The sequence below is a fragment of the Camelus bactrianus genome, chromosome 3 (assembly GCF_048773025.1).
Source record: "Camelus bactrianus isolate YW-2024 breed Bactrian camel chromosome 3, ASM4877302v1, whole genome shotgun sequence".
Lineage (NCBI taxonomy): Eukaryota > Metazoa > Chordata > Mammalia > Artiodactyla > Camelidae > Camelus > Camelus bactrianus.
This window is the reverse complement of record NC_133541.1, coordinates 86290218-86315789: the sequence shown is the minus strand read 5'-3', so window position 1 is coordinate 86315789 and position 25572 is coordinate 86290218. Positions and strand designations below refer to the sequence as shown.

Sequence of the window (25572 nt, the reverse complement as noted above, 5' to 3'; positions counted from 1 at the left end):
CTTACCTTGTTTGACCTAGTGTGTTCAGGAAGTCTTCACTGTTGAAGAGTATCTGTAATATTGTCACAAGTAGGATGTCCTGACTGAGCAGGGAAAGATTTACTATGGGGTCATTTAAAAAGGATGGCCTGTAAATATCTATGGAGTTACTGACACGTGAGCACTTTCCCAACTTTGGCTCAAAGTACAATGCCAGAGCTATGTCTAGAGCTATGCTGGTATCATTCCATTAAAAGATTTTTTTTTAATTGAAGTATAGTTGATTACAATGCTGTATTGGTTTTAGGTGTACAGCAAAGTGATTCAGTTTTATATATATATATGTATCATATGATATTTGTCTTTCCCTGTCTGACTTACTTCACTTACCATGAAGATCTCCAGGTCAATCCATGTTGCTGCAAATGGCATTATTTTATTCTTTTTTATGGCTGAGTATTATTCCATTGTGTGTGTGTGTGTGTGTGTGCGTGTGTGTGTGTAAATACATAACATCTTCTTAATTCAGTCATCTGTTGATGGACACTTAGGTTGTTTCCATGTCTTGGCTACTGTAAATAGTGTTGCTATGAATACCAAGGTACTTTCATCTTTTCGTAATTCTCTGGCCTGGAGCGATAAGAGGGACTACAGAAATTTGGCCTATATTTTATTGTTTGCCTGGGTCATGATAAATATTTAGAGAGCACCTTTCTTGGGCTAACACACTCAGAGATGTACTGCAAATGTCTACATGATAAAATCAAGTCTCTCCTCTGTAGGAGCTTTGTGTTAGTAGGCTAAATACCTTCTTTCATTATATCTGTGAATCAAGAGTAAATTTTATTTCAATTCTATCAATTAAAAAAATACATTTCCCTCCCATTGTTGCAAAGCCTTAAAAAAAGTTGAAAATCTAGAAACTGGATAACCAGATCTTTAAAAAGAAGGCTTCTGATGGTATAAGTATAGCATCATAGATGTGTTATTTATCCAGGATGTTTTGGTATTTAAAAATCCAACTTAAAGTTTTGTGGCAAAAAAAAAAAAACACTACAGATTAATTCCACATCAAACTGTTTGCCTTGGCAGTGCTCAATTTTTTCCTCAAAAAAATTTTTTATCTAGTGTTGCTTTTGTATTTCTGTCAAGAGCCCTAGGATCTGACACAGGAGCTATGGAAACTCTCTATCAGTGCCTTTAAACTCAGAAAATGGTGTTTTCTCAGAGGCTCTGGGCAGAGGGAGGAGACTGACCTCCTTGTATTATACACCCTGGTAAAGCTGCTCCTTACCACTTAGAACAGGCAAGGAAAAGGAGGGAGGGGATAAAGGAAAGAGGAGAGGAAGCAGCAGCAGTAAAATAAATTAAACCAAAACAAAGGGTTTCATCAGCAGCTGTTTTCCTCTCGGTTCTGCACTTTGCTGAGTTTGACACTGAAGTAGAGGAGCCTGTGATGTATCAAGCTCTGTCTCCCTCTGGTGACCACATGCGCTATCTCTGGACTCCTGCAAAGGCTGTGGCCATCCGTTTTTCTGAGAAGCTGAACTTCCATTGATAAAAATGCTCACTCTTTCCCTCCGAAGACTCTGCTGGGAGCTTCAGCTGGGATGGCCATGTAACACCACTAATGAATGGCACACTCCTCAGGCTCAATGTCAGCTCCGTGGTCCACCGTGAAGCATCCTGTGTGTCAGTGAAACATTTTGTGCCTGTTTCCTTGCCTGTAACGTGAGGGTGAGGGCTGCGTGAACCAGACGTCCCTGTGAGGAGTGGATGAGATTCTCCTCATTACCATTTACCGCTGAGGTTCTGGTTCTGGTCAGAGGGTGCTGGACTGGGATGGATGAGGGCGGTGGCATTCCCAACAAGCCAAATGCATCTGCAAAGGAGGCATCAGCCATGAAAGGATGAGGGTATGTATATTACGAGTCAGTTTCCTTGTAGGAATTCACAGCTCACATTTTGACTTTTCAGATCTGAGGAGGTACAAAGCATAAGAAAAACAAAAAACTCCCCAGATCCTGGTCACTAGAAGAATTTAGAAATTTCTATCTCAGGGAGATTCTGGGGTCTGACTCTTTGGGTCAAATCCTGATTCCACCACTTTTCAGCTGTTTGATTCTGGGCAAATTGTTTTGACTTTTCTGAGCCTTCATCTCCTCTGTAAAATAGGAGCAAGATTACTTCCCACCCCCACAGTGTTCTTGGGACTATTAAATGAGACAGTCCACAGGAAGCACCTAGTGAATGCTTATGCAGAGGAAGCCCTCAATCTATGTTACCTATTACCAACTCCAGTTCAAGCTGAGCTTTTCACTCTCAGAGGAAGACTGAGCCTAGCTCCAAGAGAGAAAGCTTGGTAACTGTAGAGTTAATTTCAGAATGAATGGGGTTAACAGTAGGGAAGCCAGGTTTCCTTAAAAATAAAAAAAAAAGTTTTTCAGAATTAGCTGCATATTGAAATTGCTCGGGGAGATTTAAAAACTGTCAGAACATTGGCTCCACCCTCTGAGGTTCTGATGTAATCAAAACATAGGCGTGGCCTGGCCCTGAGGTTTATAAAATCCACCCAGGTGATGGGAGGTTGCAGCCAAGGCTGGAGCCACTGCCTTAAGAGTGTTTCCACACACTTGTATGGTGTTGGGGTTTTTTTGTTTTGGGTACCCTCATGCAAAATCTGCTGAGATGTACTAGTTAAAAAGCAATTTAAGAACAGAGGATTTTTGAAATCAGAGCAGCCTGACTGCCTTTCAAAGCTCAGGAAAACCAAAGGAAAGGGTTTCTAAGTTCCACCAAGTGTTTCTGTAAATGGAGATGCTCTTCAAGACTGTAAGCTTGCCCCTATTCTCTTTGAAATCCTCTTCACTTAAAGAGGGCAGAAGTCCCCTGCCACGCCCCAGAGATCCCAAACCTGGGGTCAAGGGTACAGAAGACACACATGAACCCAGGTCAACAGCCAACATAAAGGAAAGCTCTCAAAGGGAAGAGTCTTTCTGAAATATACAAAGGGACTCTTAGGAAAGGGGTGGGGTGGGAGTTACCCGGAAGAAGCTGTTTCTGTATTTGTGGCAAGGGGCTTTAGAGGGAAGCCAGTGGTGTTCTGAGGCCCAGAGCCCATCTGGGAATAACTTAGGGTCAGGCGGTGGCCACTGGCCAGACCTCAGAGATGAGCAGTGAGTGTCTCTGGCGAGTAGGGGTTTGGGGGTGAGGAAGGGAGTACAGCAAGCAAAGTCTCCCTTTCCAACTGGGGAGGTGCAGGCACATAGAGATGTCAGAGAGAGGGAAGACTTATCTAGTGAGTCTGGGGACAGCAATTAGCAATAGATGGAGGGACACTTTTAAGTGTAACCTGAAGTGCCACCTGTCTCATTTTCCAGTCCAGAGCAAGGACTCTGGAGCCAGATGACCTGAGTCTGAATCCCAGCTTTGCCACTTACTGTGTGATCTTGGCACACCATTCAACCTGTCAATGCCTCAGTTTTCCCATCTATAAAATGGCCTTGATAACGGACAGCACTCACTTCAGAGTTGTTGAGAGGCTTAAATAAAGTAATCAATGTCAAATGCTTTGAATAGTGTTTGAAGCACAATGAGGAACACATTCAGTGTTAATCTTTTTGTTATTTCTCATCCAGCTCTGAAGAAATATATTTAGGTCTCAAAAAAATTTAATTAAAACAAAAGTGACTACAACTAAAGGGGTTGTACAAAATAATGAAGAGAGTGATCTTTGTTTTGGGAGAATTCTTATACTCCTGCAATGAGGACCCCTTCTTTAACTTTAGCAGTGGAAGTGTTGGAAGGATGCAGTGGCTGAGCTCAAGCTGGGGAAAGAATGCCAAGCCAGGCCAAAGTCAGTTGGTGTCCTCCAAAGTGACAGCAGGGGGTGCTGAAGGAAAAATGTAGGCATGGCTGCAAACTTTTTGCCTCAAAGAGCTTTATGTACCATACAGAGAATACCTCAGTCACTCTGAGTTCCAAGAATAGGAATTAATTTCTAGCAATTTTTAAAATATATATACTTCTTCCTTATAGGTTATTAAAAGTTATTGACTATAGTTCCCTGTGCTATACTGTTGGTCTTTGTTGCCTATCTATTTTATACATAGTAGTGAGTATCTGCAAATTCCAAACACCTAATTTATCCCTCCCCCACCGTTCCCCTTTGATAACTGTGTTTGTTTTCTATGTCTGTGAGTATCTTTGTTTTGTAAATAAGTTCACTTCTGTTATTTATTTAGATTCCACATATAAGTGATATCATGTGATATTTGTCTTTCTCTGTCTAACTTACTTTACTTAATATGTTAATCTCTAGGTCCATCCATGTTGCTGCAAATGGCATTATTTCATTATGGTTGAGTAGTATTCCACTGTATAAAGATACCACATGTTTATCCACACATCTGTCGATGGACATTAATTTCTAGTAATTTGGTTGTAGGGGTGACAAAAAATGACTATCTCCATTGTTAGGTCTTATAGCTCCTTTTTCCACTTAGGTGGACCTGACTGACCAACCAGCTGGTCACCAACTGGTCCCTGAAGCACGAAGCCCATTAAATCTGGAGGCAGAGTGATTGCTCCCATTATATCATCTTTGGGGGCAATTCTGCTGCACAAATTCTCAAGCACAACTCCAGGGGTCTTGAGAGCTTTTGGGACATAAGATGAAGCTCCTAAGGAGAGACCCAGGCCCCCATCATTTGCTGGGACAAACCCAGACTCTATGGCTGTTCCCACTCTGCTCTAGGGTGGGGTGTGGGAGGGTGGGGGTGGGCAGATCCTTATGGGTCACCAGGGTCAGAGAGGACAGTTAAATATTCGGTCAAAAGCATTAGGGTAATCAATTCCAGGTCCACTTAAACAATGATTTAAGAGTTAGTAAATTCCCCAAAGTGCTTCAGTCCAGAGAAGAAACCAGAAATGGTAAGAATCAGATTCAAAGTGTAGCACGATAAAATAAAAAGCTATTTCAGGGTCTGTGTTAATAAGGACCTCATACAAAGTTTTCTCAGAAAAGGTTTTTCAAGAGGCTTCACAGTTTTTAAAAATTAACATTTTACATTCAGCATCCCACAGATTTCACATCTGCCATGGATTTTTTTTTACTAATTAGAAAAGCTGTTGGTGGAGGAGTTGTTAGATGTTTGCACAGGCCAAATTATGGCATGATTAGAAGGCAGGGTGTATGCTAATGAGCAGTGAGGCAGATAAACCAATGTTTACAGCAACAGAAGACTATTCCTTCTCTTAGTTGCTTGAGCTCATTTTGATTAGAATCTTATATGAGTGTGAATACAAACCCCTTTTGACAGTTGGCTGGGGGTTGCTTAAAACTATACAGTATTCAGAGAGAAGACTTGTCCTCTTAAGCCTCAAAATTCCATGGAGAATATTGTCTCCGTGCAGTACCTGTTCTCAGGTGTAATCAGGTGAGACCTAGTATCACTTCCATTTCTATCTGACAGTACTTTGGAATGCTCCTAGTTATGAGTCTTAAAGGGTTTCTTCTCTTTGTGGAACTTCCAGTCTGGCAGGGGTGAACAGGTTCAGGCTCTCATGGAGAGCAAGGCAGGAGCCCAGCTGACTTTCATGGCCGCAGTGCGGTTCCTGACATTACTGTTCAGCCATTTTTTAAATCAAATTCTTTATTATTTTTTATTTTTTCGGGGGGTAATTAGGTTAATTTATTTATTTACTTTTTTTTTAAACGAAGTTATTGGGGATTGATTGAACCTGGGACATCCTAAATGCTAGGCACACGCTCTACCACTGAGCTATATACTCTCCCCCCTACTGTTTAGCCATTTTGTCTTTGGGATCTTACTCAGGCACTGAAGACAGCCTGCTGATTGAATTTAGAACAAATAAGGAGTATGAGCTGTTTGGCTAACATGAGGTAGTTTGTCATAGAAGGTAACAAGGGAAATGTAATGCATTTCCCCGTCCACAGAAAGTAACTATTTTATTGAAGAAATAAAATAGAAACTGAAAGCCAGTACAAGATAGGATATTAGTTGGTCAAAATGAGGCTGCTGTGAAGTTTTCTGGAACCAGAGCCCTTGCCCCTACCTTGGAAGATAGCAGTGACATTGATGAGAATGTGTAGCCCTTCAAGAAAGGTAGAATTCTGTGGGATCCCTGCTTGCATGTGATCTGGTCCCTTCGTAGAATGAATTGCCATGGCATAGACTGTCACAGTCACAACTTGTGGGTCAACAACCACCATGTTGTTAAGTACAACAATTGCCATTGCCCCCTCTCTGGAAACCCTTGTCTACTGTCAACCAAACCATCCTATGGCCATCTCCAACCTCCATAGCAATACGCTGATCCTTTAATTCTGGGGGCCATCCCTCCGGGCTTATGACTCTGACCACATCCGCAACCAGGTTCTCTGATCCAACTCTGGTCAGGAGGTTCTCTGCAATGACCTCTGCCTGCTGACCCACATTGAGGGGGTTTGTTAGTGTTGCATGCACCTGGCCATTCCTTAGGCCTGGGGTGGCATATTCAGAGTCCACCAAGATCAGAGAGGTAACACAAAGGATTGTAGAGACACAGGCAAACCAGAGGGCACAGGCTCCTTCTATAGAATGCAGCCACCACTCAGCTCCGGCCACATGGGAATGTGGACTGAGCACTGCCAGATCCTTCTGATTTCTCAAGAGAAATTGGAACACTGGATTTATACAGGAAATTTGCCAAGTTTGGAAATGTTAACAGCAAATTCAAAACTTTAAAAAACCACAAGTCAAACAGAAGAACACACACATAAAACTTGTACTGTTGTCATTCTACAAGTGGGCTGGATGGAATCTGCCTTAGGCTGATGATCCCAGTCTCAACAGATATAAACAGAAAGTGCCAAGAGACTTTAGAGATGAGTGATTTTGATGTGAGCTAGAAGAATCCTAGGAGATCAGAAGAACCAGGATAATTTTGTTGCTTTATACCAAAGACATGATCTCTGGTGCTCTGTTTATTAGTCATTTTTCCCATTCTTAAATTGAGGATTTTTTGAAAATTATGGAATATGTGTAATTTTGAAAATATTCTGTTAATATAGTGCTCTATTAAGTCTCTATGTCCCTAGAAAGCTGTTCCTGGCAGTTCATGTATGTTACTTTATGATGTAATAGCCTGGGATAGAGGTAAATAAATCCCTGAGGAAAAACAAAATTTTTAAAACTCAGGGATTTTAGCATGTATGGATTTAAAAAATTAAATAGAGTGACTTCTGCTAAAAGAACACTTACTCTCTTGAGACTTATCTGTAGCTGAATGTTACCTTAAGGAACTGGAAATGCCTCATTTTTACCAAGAGCTTGTAGATGAAATAAGATTACACTGACATTCCAGAGATAGTTATGAAATGTTCACTTTTATACAACAGTGAATTGATGCTTCTGTAATAACATGTCTTTTTTTTTTTTTTGCATAAGATTGGGAAGAAAACTGCTTTTAAAATTTTTTTCTTCTGCTTTTAAATTTTTTAAAAGGGTCATAATTACATATTAAAGGGACTTATTTTCCTTGGTCCATTTAAAATTTTGTCTCATTAAAAAAATTAAGTTAATTTATATACAGTAAAACTCACTCAGTTTTGTGTACAAAGCTCTGAGTTACCTCTGGTGCCACTTTGATGTAGGAAGTCAAATATAAACAGTCTCAAACTCGATGTATTGTTTAAAGTAATTCTTTTACTCACTCAACCATTTAGCTCTAAAATGCACCAGGCAGTGAGAACACAAAGAAGCACAAACATGGCCCTGACCTTCAAGGAGCTTTCTGCTTTTAGATGATCCAGACATCTCAAAGTGACAATGCAGTAAATGAAATAAACTGCTGTGAAGGATATCTGTACAGATAGCATCCCATTTAGTCATTTAATAGAATCTGATCTACCCATTAGTACCAGGCCCATAGCTATCCATATGGAATGCAACTGTGGGCAAGAGAGCCCCAAGGAAGCTTTGAGGCCACCAGGGAAAGACTGGATACAGCTGTCCTGGGGAAGGGAGGAGCTTGGAGCCCCAACAGAGCTACAGCTCACACTAGGAGCAGAGGGGAAGGTGTGCTGGGGCAGGCATAAAGGCTCTGAGTGAATTCCCTGTGCAATTCTTCTAGCACAGCCCAGGTCTGGAGGAGTGTCAAGGAAATCTTGACTGAGAGGTATAGATGCTGCCTAGTAGATTGATTTATGACTAGTTAGTGATGGAGAAAATACATGAGAGATCATTTCCACTAAACTACAATCCAAGAAAGCTTCTGTTTATCATGTGCCAATCAGACATAGAAAAATGGCTGTCTTGCTGACATGCAGCCCACGCTCCATGCACTGGCAGAGCCAGGAAAGCCATTTATTAGGGGGAGGACAGAGAACAGGCTGCATGTCTGGTACCAGCCACCCTGCCCAGCCCCCTACTGGCCCAGCTCCAGGAGCTGACAGCTGGAGGCTGGGCCCTTGATGGAGTAGACACTGGTTGGGCTCACTCCCAGCCAGACAAGGGGCACTGAGATAAGGGCCTAATGGGCTGCCTCGGTTACTCCAACAATTTCAAGGCAGGCAGACAACAATCAGAAAGCAGCTGGAGTTAAAGGTTCCCTGGACTGGAATGCCTGGTTTTGTCCAGAGACATTGGCAGGATTTTGGGTATCTCTCACCATGCTGGGCAGTGTTCATCAGCTGACAAAGGGGACAGTTACTTTATTTTATTTTTTATTGAAGTATAGTCAGTTTACAATGTTGTGCCAATTTATTTTTTTAATTTTATTTTCTAAAGTTTACTTTTTATTTTTAATTCATTAATTAAAAAATTTTTAAGGGGACAGTTACTTTAAATGATGGAAAGTTTACTGGCCTGAATTCTGTTGCCTGCTCACTCCCCATCTCTCCATTCCAAATGAATGGAAATCTCCACCTCAAGCCAATGACTTGCCTTCATCCTCTTTGATCCCCAGCCATACCTTCGCCATCACATCTGTTTCCCTCTATATCTAGATGCTGGATGCTTTGCAAAGCACAAAGTCAGCCTGAGACTCAGACGGGGAGGTGGGAGATTGGAGGGTGGGGATTCTCAGCCTCAGCACTACGGACACTTGGGCTGGGTAATTCTGAGTGGAGGGGGCTGTCCTGTGCATTGTAGAGGTTTAGCAGCATCCGTAATCTCTACTCACTAGGTGACAGCAGTACTCCCTATTTATAGCAACCAAAAATGACTCCAGACATTGTCAAACGTTTCCAAGGGGGCAAACTGTCCCTCATTGAGAAACACTAATATACACCTGGGTTCTAATCCTGGTTCTGCCACATACTAAGCACTTGGCCTCTCTGAGTCTCAATATCCTTGTCCATAAACTATTTTCTACAGTTGTTATAATAATTGGAAAACTATAATTTGATTAATGCCTGGCATATGGAATATCTTCAAAAGGCAGCTCTTAATACCATTTCAGTACTCTGTGAATTTTTACAGGTAATTTTTTTTTGGTAATTCCACATTTCTGGTGACCAAACAGTTCAAGAAGAACTGTGGAACTGACAGGAATTTCCTTGGCTCTGTCCCTGGCCATGTAAAGAAGCTTGGCTTTGATTGCATCACCTAAAAGTATGGTTTGGGGTCTCTTTCTGGGAAAGCTGCTGTTTTCAACATTCCTGTAGAATGGGGTCAGCAGCCCTGTGAGCATAAAGAGACCTCGATCTTGTTACTGCCGGCTCTGGGATTTGAACCACCTCCTTCACTTCCCATTATGAGCATGTAAGTCACTGATGGTTTCTGAAGCCAAGATTTGAATCCCCAGCCTTTGGGATTCAGGGCTTAGGATAGACACAAACCGATTAAGCAGTAGTTTTTAAATGGTTTGTGAAGAGGGTAACATTTCATGGAATAAGTTACAATTTTGAGAAAATGGCCTTTTAGGGTTGCTGATCAGGGTTAAAGAATGTCCCCCCTCTCCGTCTAGCACCCCAGCCCATGTTACCTTCTCTCTCATTCTGAGAATATGAACATTTTTATACCATTACATTGAAAAGCATCCTCCAGGATATTAATGTTCTTCTCCTGGATGATTTATAAGAAAAGGGAAGTAGAAGAGGCACAGAAAGAGGAGACATCTTTTGGGGGTTATCAAAAGTATGAGGTAACATGTGATTCAGTCTCCTCCCTCCTCTCTCTCTCCCTACCCCTGTCCCTCTTTCCTTTCTATTAAAACCCTTCTGTTTGCTCTACAGCCTGCCATATATAATTATCCTTACAGACCTAGGACATAATAATTGAACTGAATAAGCACAGCAAAACTGTTCAGTTACACTTGAGTGAACTACACATCAAACAGAAGTGTACACATTCATCATACACAGATTTTGGTCAAAGTTTTATTCCTTTGGAAAAATATGATACCCAGGACCCAAAGAGGAATAAGGCAATCTGGGTACCAAAGAAGTAGAAAAACGAATTGGGAGAAAATAGATAATAGAGTGGCTGTGAAGATTAAATTAGAAAATTGACTGAAAAGAGATCAGAACACTGCTCATAGAGTGAGTGATTAATACATGTTAGGAGAGGGAGAAGAGGAAGCAGAAGGGAGGAAGGAAGGAGGGAAAGGGAAGGAAGGAAGGAAGGAAGGACAAATCCTATAAAACAGTACACACTAAATGACAAATGAGGAGCACAGATAATTCTTTGGGAATTTAGAGAAGATTTCAGGGCCTGGGTTATTCAGAGAAAGTTCCTTGAAGTGAACATGGAGAGACATCATATGTCAGGTAGTGAATAGAAACAGAGGTCTCAGTTTGGCCAATAACTTAAATATTTCAAAGAGATAAACATTCATCAGGAAACACTCTACTAAACATGAATTCTTTTGAATTGCTAGAATTCTCTTCTGAGCACCCTGCAATATCAAGCTAATGTAGGACGATAAAAACCACTGCCTCTTAGTGTCCTAAACCGTGTATGTTTAGAACACAGGCATAAGATTTGCCTATGCAATGGGTATTCCATGTCTGACAGGAAGACTAAGGTATGTCCAGGAAAAGGGAACAGCTGTCCTCCCTAAAGGCAACCGGCAAGAGCAGAGACACGCCCTGACTGACCCGCCCTAGGCTGGTGGCCATGAATTTCTCTCCATGTAGGGTTCTAAGTTATTTAAGTCACTACCTGCTGTGTAATTCCTTATACGTTCCCAAACTGACCTCATTTGTACTCTCAGATTCATAATCTGAATCCCTAAATATTCCAGGTGAAGAAAAACATCTCCAAGTCTCTTATTTACCTACTGGCAGGCACTGTTGCTTTTTGCCCAAATGGGTTTTTTAGGATCAGCTGGGATCAAGTCTTCATTTCCACAGGAAGGATGACGTTCCTAGATCTCAGCATGTTTGAGAAAATATGACAGCAAGCCTGGACCCAGCAATACGAGGCTCTGTGTGAGGTCAATAATTTGAAATTCCTTCAACTGATACATTCTTTGTGTATTTGTTTGACCTTTAGAGGGCTGAGGAGATACTTATTTTTTAATTCATCCAAGTTGTATACTTCATTTTTAGTGCTCAAAATTAAGACTCAATTATATGTGAAGTATGTAAAACTACTTTTTTTCTTTTCACTTATTTGTGATTGCCTTGGAACTTCCCCTTTGTGGATTAATTCCTTGGGAAGCACGTTATCTAAACTGCAGATAATACAATAATCACTTATGCTCAGCAAACAGCTCTCCAGTGCCATTGTGCTGGGTAGACAGCCCTTTGGGAGCTGTGGTATTTATAGTTCCACTTGAGAAGTTGTGTACTTGGTGGAAAGCAGGACCGATTTATTTGCTACCAGTGTTATCTGTGATCTGGAGAGCAACCCGTGTTCATAGGTGCCATGTTTTCAGTGTATTCTGCCCAGTTGGCCTGTCACTGGTCTCAGCTCTAGGTGACAGACCAGGCACTGCCTCTGCATGTCCCAGTGCGAGTTACTCAGGCTCTTCTCTGGCCATTCCTTGAAGGCCCACTATTTGGGAGCTGCTCACAAGTAACTGGCCTTCCAGAGGCTTCTTTTTACAGATCTGTAAAAATAAAATTGACTATATCTTACTAGAAAAACACATTTTGGAAAATAATAGATAACTCTATTGTGACCCTATCACTTCTTCCCTGGTCTTAAAAATTACAGTTACATCTCTCAGTTGTGTACTTTTCCCTTCAAATTGTATTAGTCATCCTACTCATTTCGGACATGACTCATCCTGCTCTCCATCTGCTTCAACTCTGGTGGTCTACTTTATAATGTTTGATCCTGGGACAACAGGACGTAATAAAGATAGTCTTTGAGTACAGAAACTTAGAGGGACCCTAGGTCACCTTTAAAACCTTCTGTGGAGTATGGAGAGGGCAGGTCAAGTTATACTGCTGCCCTTGGAAAGTCACTTGAATTGTTCCTACATCCACTTCAAGGCCCTACAACTTGTCTCCTGTTTATCTCTGATCTCTCTTTCTATCTCTCTGCCTCATTCATTCTGTATTAGCCACAGGAGGTTTCTTTCTGTTCCTCAAATATGCCAACCTTGTTTCCAACTCAGTAGCTTTTTGGTCTGGAATGCTGTTCCCAGATTTCTATCTGGTTCATTTTCTTTTTTCATTTACACATCTATTCAACTATCAGCACCTCAGAGAAGCCTTTCCTAACCACTCTGTCTAACCAAGTCACCAGCCTCACCATCATTCTCTATCATCTTAACTTTTTCCTCTTTGATTATCACTATCTGATATTACAGAACGTATTTATTTACTTTGTTGATTGTTTTCTCCTCTAGAATATAAGCTTGACTGGCGCAGGATTTTTATCTGTTTTCCCTATTACTGTGTCTCTAGTATTTTATCTCTAGAGTCCAAAAGAGGGAAACTTAGGAATAATTTCAGGAATTAATATAAGGAATATAGTAGCTGGTTACCTAAAGCACTTATAACCCCACAATGAGAAAAATTTACGGCCATCAGCTTAGAGTGGGTAAACAAAGGAGAGTGTGGGATTTCAGAGCAAGTTTCTGGCTCTATCTGATCCCTGGCTTATAACAGGGGCTTAACAATATCTATTCTTTTAGGAGTTGTCATTACATATATAAACTTGGGCAAAATACTAAATTTCTGACCTGGAAATCCCTAAAGTGTAAAACTGGTATCTGACCTCTCAGGTCTTCATTACACTAAATGTTCTAATTTTTAATTTATAAAAGTCTCAGACTATATACAAAGCAAACTCAATGAAACATACATATATTTTTTTCTCACTCAAATAATATTATTAAAGTAATTCTTATTTTTAAAGTGCAGTACTTGTCTATTGGTGACTGACATTTCACTTAGCATAATATACTGAAGGTTCATCCATGTTGTATCATGTACAGGATTTTCTTTTCACTGAATAATATTCCATGGTATGTATACACACATTTTGTTTATTCATTCATCCATCAGTGGACACCTGGGTTGCTTCTACCTCTTGGCTATTGTAAATAATGCTGCTGTGCTCACTGGTATACAAATATCTCTTCAAGGTTCTGTCACACTTAAAAACGGCTATGATAAATTTTGTGTTATGTGTTTTTTTACCATGATTTAAAATGAAAAATACATATAGTCCCCATTAAAATTTATTTTTGTGTATGTTTTGTTCAAACAATATCTATTTTTGCATAAATGATTAAATGCTTCATATTAAGAGTTGGGACCAGACAATTTCCAATGTCTTCTCTAGTTCTAAAATTCTATGAGCCTTTAAAATCTTAGAAGTGTCATCTACTTAGTAAAATAGGATGTCGTTGGGATTCCTGTGAGACTCTAGAAGAGGGAAATTCCATCAATATCATATTGACAAAGGGGATGTTTAGGAAAGGGATAAGCTTGTGTCTGTTTTTTCTTTTCTGCTGGAGAGAGTCAGGAAGACACAAAAAAGAATGAGCATTTTAATAGTGGAAACCGGGCTAAATCATAGAAGGTATGCTCTATACTTTTCAAAGCGCCCTTGTTGGCAAACACGTAGACAGGTCTGAGAGTTAACAGCTGTCACCGCAGCCCCAGGCAGAGCTGCAGAGAAGGTCAGGCTTATGTTCTGCATTCCAGCCCACCTCATTCTTTCTGAGCCACTCTTCATCCATTTATTGCACTCTACCTATTGAATTTCCTAGTCCTGCCATTTGCCTTCGAAATCTTTCCCCTCCCTGACTGCTCTACTGCTCTGCACAGATTTATCTTGCTTCTTTCTGACCCAGCTAGAGTTCCAATCCCCCGATTTCCATGGGTGCCCACTGATTAAAAACATTTCTATTAGAGGGTCGATGGGACCTAAAGAAAATTTGCAGTTTGAAAAAATGGTCTGTCCAATGTCTTACCTGGTCTTCTGAAATTCATGGAATTAGGAATGCAATCTCACACACACTCTATTCCCCTGCAAAGTTACCCTGCAAGCTGGGAGGTGGCAAACCAAGGCTGGCCTTGGTAGAAATCCTAAGTGAGCAATCATGGCTGTTGACATGCTAAGAGCCTCACATAGATCCTGATATTCACGGGTTTGGAGGCACAATCTTTGACACTTTTCTAATCAGACCAAAGTAGCACACAGTGGTTTTCAGACAAAGGTATTTCCTAACCATAACAATTTTTATGGTCTTATGGAACAAACTACAGAAAAATGTACCCTGTGATTTAACAAAATAATTACATAGGAAGAATCCCTTAGAAGTCACCTTCAAGCAGCCATGACCCTCATTCTCCGTTGCTACTAAAGGATTTTATCCCTAATCCTGAACCACAGGGGGAAGTCTGAGCTCTCAGTGCCCTGACAAGCGGTGATGACGAGTAGGGGGGATTTCTGCAACTATGTGACCTTTCCTAGAGAGTTTTGGGATGACTGAGGGGAGAGGGCCTAGAAAACGCCTGGGCTGTTAATTTGTCTCAGGCCCTCATCATTTGGTGCGTAAATGATAAAAGTGGCATCATTTTGTCCCCCAAGATGCTTACATTTGAAAAAGGCAGTTATTTCAAAAATGGGGCCAGTGTCCAGTGGCAGCCCTGGATGTGAGGGAGAACAGAGTTTCAGCAAAGAACCTTTCGGCAGTGACTCAAAATCTAGTGCAGTTGGGGTGTGAGCAGAGAACATAAGACAGAGCACTGCAGCATCTGCCTTGGATTTAAAGTGAGAATCAAGAATATCTGCAGTTTTTCTAAGGAAATATGTCCACTATATTTTTCAATTCCTCCTTCATCGAAGGTTAAGTTTATGCTGAGCTATATACATTCCACTCTGTCCATATGAAAAATAGAAGTTAAGGAAGACAACAAAAATGATTTCATTAAAAAAATAATAAAGTAGACCTAAGATCAGAATTCCTAAGGAAAAGGTCTAGAAGTCTGCATTTTTTATGAACACCCCACGTGACTGCAATGCACAGCCAGATCTAGGATTCCTTCCTGTAAGCACCTCTTCTAGTGGTGCAGACAAGGGCTGGGGGATGTGTGTGCTGATTCCTAGAATCATAGGAAATATGATCACTAGAAAGTAGGGAAAGGCTCTGCATAGACTGCAACTGGGTGTTACAGTACACAAGAGGTCTTGCATAGCTGTGGGGTGGGAGTGGGACCACCTGTAGAAAATGTTTTTCTAAAACCAACTTTATTGAGTTGATTTTATTTATTGAGGTGTAATTTCCCTGGAATGAAATGCATAAGTTTTACTATACAGTTTGATGAGTTTTGAAAAAATATATTCATCTGTGTAACAACCACCCTAATCACACTACAGAACATTTCCTACACATGTAAAATTTCCTTCATGATACTATGCAGTCTGTCCTCTTACCACCCGGATCCACACTCCAGGCAACCACTATTGTTGTTTGCATCAGTTTAGATTAGCTTTGTCTGGTCCTGTTGATAGACATGTGGGACTTTTCCAGTTTTGTGCTGTTATGAATAAGTTTCTATAAATATTTATATGCTTTGTTAAGCTTTTTGTGGATACATGTTTTCACTTCTCTTGAGTACATACCTAACAGTGGAACTGCTGGATCATGCAGTTGGTACATGTTTAACATTATAAGAAACTGCCAATTTTCTATGCGTTTTTGCATTTCTATCAGCAGTGTAAGAGAGTTTCAAATGCTCAGCATCCTTGACAACACTTGGTATTGTCAAGTCTTTTTAATTTCAGCCTTTCTATCATATAAAACTTATTAAACCAAACTTCTGTTATTGGAGAACTTTGTTGTGAAAAATATCCTCACATATTAATCTTTGTGCAACTAGAATTTTTTTCTTTGTACAATTTTCCATAGAGGAATTGTTGGGTAAGGGTGTCCTCTTTCAAGGCAGTTTCTTGTTTTCATAATGACTTCTTCTTGGGCTTAAACCTAGCTTTTACATGATTGAATTAATTTATTTGGCAAAACTGCCATTTGTTTGATTTCCTCTAAGCTTTTTTGTCTGTTGGTGGATAGTTTTTGCAGAAAATCCTAATGAGTATTCAGTGTGAATCAGGTAAAGACACCAAATACTCAATTTCTTGGCATATTTGTTGCCTCTTGGTTATTTTTTTTCCAGAGCTGATGTGGTCTGTAGGCTGCATCAGCCCATATGCATGGCTATTTGGCGTTCATAATGATGAAAAATATTAAACTGCCAACATCTAAAATTTGGGGCGGGGTATCACATACAGCCTGTGGATTTTCAGGCTCTCTTGAAAAACAGGGACTCTGGGGACATTGGCCCAGCATACCTGCATGATATGAATTAGTGGGAAGGGAATAATTACTTTAGTCAGAGCATGCTTCTTCCATTTTGTCACAGTTCTCACTCAGCCACAGTCACTATACGAGTCAAGCTATGTCCTAATCAAGTGACACTGGCTTTGATTAAAACATAGCTTGACTTTGGTTCACAACTCCTGATTTCGTAGGATAGAACCTATTAGAAAACTAAGGCTAGCCACGTAAGGTAGACTTCAATTTACTATTCCAAACCATCATCACGTGGCCTCCACATGCAGGTATGAAAATTTCCCAGTGTCCATGACTGATATTCTGTCTCTTGCTTCCCTCTCCTAGACCTCCATCTGGTAACCTATCAGTTTATACTTCCAAAAGGAGACTTCACTCTTCTGAGATACAGAACAGAGATCCTCTCTAGACTTTAATAAACATAAGCTTTTCTAGGTTTTTCTAGTTTCCGTAGGACTATGTGAACAGAATGCATCTACATGTCTCGCAGCTATTTCAGGTGTCAGTTTTAAGGGTATATGGAAGATATGACTTTCACTTGTCACCAGTATTTAATTCACGATACAATTATGTTGGGATCAAATAATTGATGGGGGATGTTCCCTGTCTATCTCCCTACCCAGCCAAGGAGAATCCTCTAATTACCAGATCAATTTCCAGATTCTTTTCTTCCTACAAATAGGGATTCTTTTTTCCTGCTAGGAGGGAGGGAGGGTCAATCTACATAATAAAGTGATGTAGAAAAGACAAGGTGAGAAGTCAAGAGAAAGGAACATGATGGGAAGTTACGTGAACTGAAGATGATAAGAACTGTGACCTGAAATGCTCTAGATTGGCAGCAAGTGTGAGGCAGGGGGGTAGAGGGCGAAAGGGGTTTTAATAAATAGTGTATGGTCGTTGAATTTGGATACCCTTTATGGTTTTTAAGAAACATAAGGGTTTGAGTTATTTTGAAATTACTTTTGGCTATGGGAATCTGTGTCTTGACTGCAACCTTGGTCTATGACCAAACTGTGTCTGTCCCAGGTTTGTAAAGGTTACACAGGCTTATGAATAGGTTTTCCTTGTTCAGATCCTTCTCAAATTGTGCTATGATTGTATTAATTTGCTGTCCATGAGATGGTGAGTACTGGACACCTGTTTAAACAAATTTAAAATTGTTCCTTCTGGCCAATAGTTTTGTTGTATACTCTCTTTAAAAAAAAAAATCCAAGACCCAGACAATTGAGACATATATTTCTGTTCTCCTTTTCTGTTTATATTTCTCATTCTATGGTTTTTCTGAGGTAGGGAGTCCACATGAAAGGTCATAATGCTTCTGGCTCTAGGGTTTAATTTCTTAAACACATCCCAGGTCAACTGGAGTGCTAGAGTTTATTACTTTAAAAAAATCAAACCCCTGCCAAGTGAAAGGAGAGAAGGGCATGTTTAGATGAAAGTGCTTGATGTTCAAATTCTGCAGTTTGTTGACATTTTATTGCTCAATGCAATTTTTCCTACCCTTCAGGGCATTTTGCTTAATGGTTTCACAAGATCAGTACAATGAGGCTTCAAAGCAAGCACTAGGTTTTAGCAACAATGCTCTTACTCTAGTTTATATGAGTCACATGTCCAAAACTTTGTATAAATCTGAAGTTTTTCCCATAAACACTCATGCCCAGAAAATATGGTAAGCCATGTTAACAAGCCATATTAGATATCACACACTAAATGGAAACAAACCAGATAATTCAAATGTAATAACAGATTCTTGCAGAAGCTAGGGGAAAGAGAGGTGTACCTAAATTACACTTTAGATGTACTATACTGAATTCATTACAGGATATCTGTAACCGGTGGTCTGATAGTGCTAGCTATTGGATATGAACTTGTCATTAAGAATTGGCTGTGTTGTGAAGAATATGAAAATGAATATATGTATGTATATGTATGACTGAAGTATTATGCTGTACACCAGAAACTGATATACTGTAAACTGACTATACTTCATTAAAAAAAAAATTGGCTATGTTGGTATGATGTCTCAAACACAGAATTATTACAAATACACCGACAAGATGATGTATAACCGTGGGAAGTCTGTCCTTCATGAATATTTATTCTGTAGGTCAAGGGAGATATGAGCAATTTATTACTTTTAAAGTGGTTCTCATCTTAGTGAACCATATATATACCAATAAAACATGGCTTTATGAGGGGATATATACATTTATGGTTAAAAATGAAGTGCCAATTCTTACACTTAGTACTCGAAGGGCTATCTAATCCCTCTCTTACTATTATCTGCTTCAGGAGCTGACTCCCCTCTCCCTCCCTGTACTTGCACTGGATTGGATACTTCTCATGGTCAACCATGTCAGTCCCAATAGGAGCGTTTCTGGGAAGGCAGCCCATGGAAATGAGTAGGCCTAGAAGAAGGTCTTGCTTTAACGGTTGCACCAACCTAAAAACAGTTACTGAGAGGGATTGTGGAATCTCATTCTCTGGAGGTTTATTAAAGAACATATCTACTTTCCTCTGTCTGGAATGGTGTGCATGCACCTCTTCTAGCCAGCGCTGGGAGGCAGTGCATCTTGCAGGTCTCTGCCCAGTATACCATGCTTTTCTTTTCGATGTGTTTATTACCAGAAAGCAGAAGAAAGGGCTCTCTTACCTTACAATCAGAAGATCTAAGAGCAGGCAGAGATGGTAAAGTCACTTCCTGGCTGATGGTTTTCAACTGGGTAATCCTCCAAGAACTAACATCAGCCAAACCTGCAACATTTAGGAGATTGTGGGGTCTGAACTTGTGTTTGGGAAGATGTTAGTATGTATTTGAAACTTCATCTCGCAGCCATTCTGAAATACTCATTGCACAATAGAGGAAATTTTCAGCCCTGGTTTTAAATTTTCTTCCCTCTTGCGGGCTTAGGGACTGACCTCAATGTTATTTTAACTTTGTTTCCACCAGGCAAGGAGATTGACTTAATTAGGTAGTCAATCAAGAAACCCTGTGACTGAGCACTTAGTACAGTGCAGCGCGTGTGCTCCTTATGGCTTGTGGTGTGTCTGGAAAATAAAAGGGGCACATGAGATGAAGCACCCGTTTAAACGTGTCTTGGAGGAAGCTGAAGGATATTCGAATAAAGTCACAATTTTAAGTGTTCCTCGTGCCAAGATAAATTCTGGTAAAATGGTCCTAAAATCAGAGGTGTGATCAGACATAGAAAACAAACTTACGGTTACCAAAGGGGAAAGGTAGTGGCAGGGAGGGATAAATAAGGGGTCTGGGATTAGCAGATACAAACTACTATACATAAAATAGATAAACGACATGGTACTACTGCATAGCACAGGGAAAAACATATCTTGTAATAACCTATAATGAAAAAGAATATGAAAAGAAATATATATATATTTATAACTGAATCAGGATGCTATACACCAGAAACTAACACAACATTGTAAATCAACTATACTTCCAAAAAAAAAAAAAAAAAACCAACTGGAGGTGTGACTTTTCTTAGTTGTCATGAGTTTAAATCTGGGAAGAAACAATAGCTAAGAATTCCTTTGGAATGCAGATTTTGTACATACAGGCAGAAAGAAGCCCTTTCTGTGTCTTCTGATCACTCTGAAGCTTAAGGATGAATTGCTTCCTCTTAGAGACTTATCATTACAATCCAGCAACTGCTCAAAATGTGACATCATGAGATTTTGTCACAAATGTGTGTGCAGATCCAGGTAAACAGGGAAGTTTGCAGCCATGATGTCAGGAATCCATTTAAGCAAGCTACAAAAAGAATGGTTCCTTTCTCCTTGAAGTCTTTAGATTTTGGAAACTGGCTATGACAATAAATCCTGCACAGAAAGGTGGGCCCTAAAAGGCAACCACCATCGATAACATAATGACAAGTAACTTTTTTTTTTTTATTGTTGATTTACAATGTTATGCTAGTCTCTGGTGTACAACATCATGATTCAGTTAAACACACACATATACATATATTCTTTTTTATATTCCTTTTTATTATAGGTTACTACAAGATATTGAATATAGTTCCTGTGTGATATAGTAGGACCTTGTGCCTATCTAGTAGTACAACATGTGCCTATCTATTTTATACATAGTAGTTAGTATCTGAAAATCCCCAATTCCCAATTTATCCCTTCCCACCTTTCCCTCTGGTTAACCATAAGTTTGTTTTCTATGTCCAGGAGTCTGTTTCTGTTTTGTAAATAAGTTCGTTTGTGTCATTTTTTTAGATTCCACATGTACGTGATATCACATGGTATCTGTCTTTCTCTGTCTGACTTCACTCAGTATGCCAATCTCTAGGCCAGTCCATGTTGCTGCAAATGGCATTATTTTATTCTTTTTTATGGCTGAGTAGTATTCCATGATAGATAGATAGATAGATAGATAGGTATCTATGTAGGGAGAGAGAGGGGGAGAGAACCACTACTTATGGACATTTAGGTTGCTTTCATGTTTTGGCTGTTGTAAATAGTGCTGCTGTGATGAGTAACTTTCAATCTAACTTGTTATTTATTCCCTGTACCTACTATTCACTGGCTGTAACAAACTGAGAAAATTTAAAATGTATTTATATTGAAAAGTACAGTTCTTTCAACAGAGGTGAATTGAAGGTGAATCAGTGCTACAAATAACAACAGATATGTTTAGTAATTTGTTAACATGTAATTAACTCAAATACAGAAAATGAGGAAGGGAACCTTAAGAGAAGGGAAGTATGAATTATTCATCTGTGAGCAGCAAAATTTTTGCATAAGGGACAAGTGGTACAAAAAAAGGGGGGGAGCTGAATGTAGAATGAAAGCTCTCTTCCATCTCTTTTGATCATTCTTTTCTTTGAACTCAGGTAACATGTTTTACCTGTTACTGGGTGAGTTTTCTTCCATCTCATACCACCTTGCCCTGCCTCACCAGCATAAAGGAACAGAAGGTGGCTTTTGTGCTGTAACTCAAGGTGGTGGTGACAGACCTAGACTCTTTCACCGTAAGCTCCAGGAGACACACATACCTGCACCAAGTTCATCTTTGCCAAGAGAAGACCCCCTACTCCTACCCATCTCCACCCATACTATCGTAAACACCATCCTCTCCCCACTCAACCACCCTCCCTGGCAGGGGAAGGAGAGAAAGTAGAAAGAAAAGGATAATAGATAAACAAGATTATACTGTATAGCACAGGGAAATATATACAGGATCTTGTGATAGCTCACAGCAAAAAAAATGTGACAATGAATATATGTATGTTCATGTATAACTAAAAAATTGTTCTCTACACTGGAATTTGACACAACATGTAAAATGACTATAACTCAATAAAAAAAATGAAAGAAGGGAAGAAAAGAAAAGAAAAAAGCCAAGCCAAGTCAGGTGGGATGCTTGCCCCAAGAGGAGGCTGAAATAGTAAGAGATGGCAGTCCCAAGGATGAAGGTCAAGAAGTGTGTCAGCTAAGGTCATCTGAGAAGCCACCATCAAAATGGGATGAGATGTGTAAGAGAGTTATTGAGGGCAGGCCTGGGACTGATCAAGGGACAGGGAGCAGGAGCAGGTAGCAAGAGCTGTCAGACTGGCATGCAGGGCTGACATCTGTGCCAGAAGAGAGGGGAGAAAGAGCCTCAGACTGCAACAAGTTTTGGAGAGTGATTTGGCCAGGTTAGGGGAGTCCTAAGCCACTGCCAACTCTTAGAGGTGTTCCCTTGCAGGGAGATATGCCCTGACTCTTGATGCCTCTGCTGTGCTCAGTCACTGGCTAAGAAAATGGGGAAGTGTGGCCACAGCAGAGCAGAAGGTGCTCCCCACAGCAGGTGGTGTTGAAGGGGGCCCGCCAGGGTTAACTGTGCAGCTACCATCAAGAAGCGTCCATGGTGCTGACACAGGACACTTGCTATGAAGGCTCTAAGGGGGCTAGGACTTAAGGCTCTGGATCTGGGGTAGCTGAGGAAGGCAGGGTGAATATCAAATAGAGAACCCATGTCTGAATCTCTTCCCACCCGTCTCTATGTTAGAAAATACACATTGCTTGATCAGGTTCAGGGCTGACTGAACATTTGCCAAGATTCTCAGAGTTGGACAAGCTACCAGTAATGCCATTTGGCTGTGGATCTGCAGTGCTGTGTTTAGATCTGTGATCCTCATTTTGACACTTGATCACATGCATGGGGACATGGGTAGCCAATCACTGTATCTAAGGATATTTGCCTCTATGAAATGGGAATCTCACAGGGCATGGGTCTGGCCTCAGCCAATCCTAGAGTGAGTTCTCCCTGCTCTCAACGAAACTGGCCCTTGGAGCCCCTACCATACCCTGTGTCAGAGTCAGAGAGAAAGAAAGGAGAGACAACTCAACGGCAGAGTCAAGCTTATTTTTGGAAAACCTGCAGAGGGGGGCTCCAGTTAGACTGGAGCCTGCGCTCTGCATACAGGCTTTGGGAGAGACCCACAGAGGGGGTCTTCAGACAGACTGGAGCCCGTTTTTCTGCGAAACAAGCAGCGGATCAGTGAAATGGAAGTTTGGTCGTATCTATCACCCCATGCCTCATCTTGCACTTTACATACATTTGTATATGACCTCTCCTGCCCTGACAGACAACAAGCAACTCAGGTAACAGCTCTCTTACACCCTTAATCAGCATTCCCTTGCACACAAAGTTGGTGTGGGTTTCAACATCAGTTAAATAAAATGAATGAGCAGAACTGGGCAGGCAGGGGGTAAACTGGGGAAATGGGCCTCAGCTACTGCCCAGACTACGCTCCTGGCCCTCTTTGGGAGAAACGTGAGGAAAGGATAATGTAAATGTCATGCCAGGTCAGGTCGTAGGACTGGGTAACCTATAGGAATTCCTTTTGGAAGGTGACAGGATCTGCTGAGTATGACTCGCATCGTTTTTCGATGGTTGAGGTCAGAGAAGGAAAAAGGCACGTGGACTAGGATGATGCTGTTGGTGCCTGCTACCTCACGGAGGGGGAGAATGGCTGAGGTTGTGGAGTCAGGGGCTGAGGGATGGGTTTGAGATCTCGTGCGCAGGGGAGAGAGGAGAGTGGGCCTCAGCGGGGGAAGGAGGGTCGGGGTTCTAGAGAGGAGGGGGTTCGTCTGCGGGATAAACTCGAATAGGGAAGGCTTGGTGAGAGGATTTTCGGGGTCAGCTTTTGTTTTGGGAGGCTGGGGTTGTCGAAGAGGAGGTTCAGTTAGGAGGAGAATCTGGTAGGGAGAGCAAGATTGGCAGAGGGAGCGATGAGATCTGAGGTACCAAAAGGCTTGGAGATAGGGGACCTCTGACCATTTTCCATTGCGCTGGAGGAAATTGTCAATGTCTTTAAGAATTTGGAAATCAAAAGCACTGTTTACTGGCCATTGGCTGTCATTGTCAAGTATATATTGTGGCCATACAGTATTGCCAAGGAAATTGAGAAGTTCAGGTTTGACAACCTCTTGAAGGTCAAGGTTTCAAATGTTCCGAATTAGACAGCCTAAAGGAGTGTACCAGGGGGGATTAGAGTAAGCCTCACCCACTGTAGGTGAGCAACGAGGGAACCTCAGGCCACAGGGAGAGCGGGGGCGTCCCCGCCGCTGTCACAAGTTGCCGGCAGAGGCAAGAGCGAAAACCGGGACGTCCCGACCAAATTCGGTCTGCTTACGAGCAGAATAGTCAGAACCTTGTGGTGTCCCACAAAAATCATGACTATCAAGCACCCAGTAGTGACCTGAAACAGATTCCCACCTGGCCGGGGCTTCAGAGAGAGAGAGAGGGGTCCTGGACCCGGAGAGGGGGTCTCAAGCGCTAGTCACCAATTAGAAGAGACGGGATGAGTGACAAGTCATGGACCAGTATTGGATGCCACAATGGAAAAAGGGTTCTGCCGGAGCCGTTAAAGAGAGGGGGGAGAGAGAGGAGAGGAGACACACTGGACGGGCAGTCAGGCGGTCCTGGTCTACCAAAACTCCCTTTAGAAGTCAACCGGAGAGTCGCCCCGGCCGTGACCTCGTCACCTGAAGAGAAGAAAACCAGATCCTTCGCACGACTACTCTGTAAGGAGAGCAAGAAAGGAAAGAGAGGCGACACCCTGGACGGGCAGTCGGGCGGTCCCCGTCTCCAAAACTCCCTTCGGAAGTCAGCCGAAAAGTAGCCCCGGCCCTGACTTCCTTTGAAGAGAAGGAAACCAGATTTTCGGCGCGACTCCTGTGAAAGGAGATAAAGTCGGAAAAGAAACCTACCTCAGAGTCTGGGAGTTAGCCCGGGCCAGCTGCCGCAGCCCACTGCTTCCGAGGTTGTACGGAGGGAGACTAAAGCGAGGAAGAGACTGGTCCCGGACTTCGGTCCCGGGTTTTGGCATCAAAATGTCAGAGTTGGAGAGAAAGAAAGGAGAAAGCAGCTCAACGCCAGAGTCAAGTCTATTGTTGGTACACCAGAAACTACACTTAGCAAATGGACTAGAACCCATGTTTCTGAGTACAGGCTTGTTTATTTATCCCCACGGGTGAGAGCTGATTGGTGGGTTCTTATGCAAATGAGGAGTACTGAGTGGTAAGTTTTGATTGGTGGGTATACTGAAAGTGGAAGGCGTGTGTCTGAAAGAGAGAGGGGCGGGGATGAACGGTCCCGCCGATAGTCCTCACTCAGGTCCGGGAAGGCAGCAGTTGTTATGCAGATGAGGTATGCTGAAAGATAAGTGCTGATTGGTGGGTTTTGCAGAAGGCATAACTTGCTTGCGGTCCGCTCGGTTTGTCCCAAAGTAGCGACGGTTCAGCGCAACAGAGGTTGTTCGTGTCTGTCACCCTGTGCCTTGTCTTGCACTTTACATACGTGTGTATGTGACC

At 41.5% G+C, this 25572-nt stretch overlaps 1 long non-coding RNA gene across 1 annotated transcript in view; it reads right to left on the bottom strand.

Moving 5' to 3' along the window:
• The window catches only part of LOC123613272 (uncharacterized), an 80965-nt gene extending 55786 nt beyond the window's left edge, over positions 1 to 25179 (bottom strand). Inside the window, exons 1-2 of the long non-coding RNA XR_006720634.2 lie at positions 24970 to 25179; positions 19397 to 19497 (exon numbers count right to left, since the gene is read on the bottom strand). This is a non-coding gene — a long non-coding RNA (uncharacterized LOC123613272). The remainder of the gene's footprint in view (positions 1 to 19396; positions 19498 to 24969) is intronic.
• Between the last annotated feature and the right edge of the window lie 393 nt (positions 25180 to 25572).